Consider the following 2,540-nt stretch of genomic DNA (forward strand, 5'->3'; position numbering starts at 1 on the left):
TTGATGACATATTGGTCTATTTGAAGAGTGCAGAGGAGCATGATAGACATCTGTGGATTATACTACAGACTTTAAGGGAGAAATAGCTATATGCCAAATTATCAAAATGTGAATTTAGGCTGAAAGAAATTTCTTTCTTGGGGCACATAGTATTGGCAGAGGGTATTAAGGTAGATCCCAGCAAGATAGAAGCTATCCTTAATTGGAAGCCACCCAGGAATATCACAAAAATTCGCAGTTTTTGGGTTTAGCTGGATACTACCGTCGGTTTGTGCAAGGATTTTCTATGTTAGCTTCTCCATTGACCAAGCTGCTTCGAAAAGATGTGAAATTTCAGTGGACGGATAAATGCTAGCAGAGTTTTGATGAGTTAAAGAGATGTTTGACAGAAGCTCTAGTCCTTACTTTACCCACACTGGGTAAAGAATACACTGTTTATAGTGATGCCTTACACAATGGGTTTGGCTGTGTACTAATGCAAGATCGAAATGTCATTGCATATGCATCACACCAACTAAAACCACATGAGAGAAACTACCCAACGCATGACTTGGAGCTTGCTGCTATTGTATTTGCTCTTAAGATCTGGAGCACTATTTGTATGGGGAAAAGTATTACATCTACACAGATAATAAGAGTTTGAAGTATTTGGGTACCCAGAAAGAGTTAAATTTGAGACAAAGGAGATAGTTGGAATTGATAAAAGACTATAATTGTCTGATAGACTATCAGCCAGGGAAAGCTAATGTGGTGACTGATGCCTTAAGTCACAAGACTATGGCAAGTCTAAGAGTTTCTCTTTTGTCCATGGTACATGAGTTGAAAGCATTGCATGCTAATTTGGAGATTAATGATGAAGGACAGACAGTAGTTGCATGGCATGTACAACCAGTGTTGATTGATCAGATTAGAGTGGCTGCACAGAATGATGAGAAATATCAGGAGCTACTAGAAGAAGTTTGGCAGGGTAAGAAACCTGAATTCTCAGTGAGAAATGATGGCCTACTACTACATCAGGGTAGAATGTGCATTCCTATTGATGTTGACTTGAGACAAATTATTATGAAGGAAGCACATGAGTCTCCTTTTGCTATGCACCCTGGTGGCATTAAGCTGTACAGAGGGCTAAAAGAGTATTACTGATGGATGGATATGAAAAGGGATGTAGCTGATTTTGTCTCCAAATGCCTAACTTGTCAGCAAATGAAGGCAGAACATCAAGTCCTAGTTAGTTTACTACATCCATTGCCAGTACCTGAGTGGAAATGAAAAAGAATAATTATGGATTTTGTGATGGGACTTCCAAAGACACAGAAGAGCCATGATGCAGTATGGGTCATAGTGGACAGATTGACCAAGTTTGCTCATTTTCTGCCAATTCGGATGGACTATAGTCTAGAGAGATTGGCTAAATTGTACATTGATGAGATAGTGAGACTGCATGGAGTGCCAGTATCGATTGTGTTAGACAGAGATCCGAAGTTCACTTCTAGATTCTGGGGTAGTCTTTAGAGAGCCCTAGGAACTAGATTGAACTTCAGTATAGCATTCTACCCACTGACAGATGGCTAGTCTGAAAGGTTAATTCATATATTGGAGGATATGCTTCGGGCTTGTATAATTAAGTTTGAAGGTAGTTGGGATACACACTTTCCATTGTTTGAGTTTGCTTACAATAACAACTACCAATCAAGCATTGGGATGTCTCCATATGAAGCTTTGTATGGCAGAAAGTGCAGAACTCCTTTGCATTGGGATGAAGTGGGCGAAAGAAAAATGATTGGGCCAGAGATTGTTTAGCAAACAGAGGAGAAAATCATACTGATCAGAGATCGACTCAAGGCTGCATCAGACCATCAAAAGTCCTACATTGATCTGAAGAAGAGGGATATCGAATATGCAGTGGGTGATAAGGTATTCCTCAAGGTTTCCCCTTAGAAGAAATTTGAAAGATTTGGCAGAAAGGGGAAACTGAATCCTCGTTTCATTAGACCATATGAGGTTCTGGAAAGAGTGGGTCCTCATGTATATCGATTGGCACTACTTCTAGAGTTGGAAAAGATACATAATGTCTTCCATGTGTCTATATTGAGGAGGTATCGATCAGACCCATCTCATGTACTACCAGTAGAAGAGATTGAGGTGAATCCAGACCTCACATATGAGGAAGAACCCATAGAGATTTTGGCATATGAGGTGAAGCAGTTGAGAAATAAGCAGATACCACTGGTTAAAGTGCTGTGAAACCATCACTCATGTAACACCCCCGTTGCATAGCCTGGTAGATTTCACTGTTCCGGTGATCGGTGTCGGTCCAGACAATTAAAGGGATTAGGACCACACTTAAGACAACTTAAGAAGCCATAAACACAAATAATTAGTAATGTTCAATTAGTTAAGTATAAATAAGAAAAATAGAACATAAGAAGTTAAACGAGCCGAGAGTAACAGCGATGGGTGACCTCCTCGGGAACGACTGCGAAGTCATTTTAAACTCAAATTTCGAACCGTAAAAAGTGACGCTGCAGTCCTTAGGACCC

This window comes from Hevea brasiliensis, chromosome 17 (assembly GCF_030052815.1).
Source record: "Hevea brasiliensis isolate MT/VB/25A 57/8 chromosome 17, ASM3005281v1, whole genome shotgun sequence".
Classification (NCBI taxonomy): Eukaryota; Viridiplantae; Streptophyta; class Magnoliopsida; order Malpighiales; family Euphorbiaceae; genus Hevea; species Hevea brasiliensis.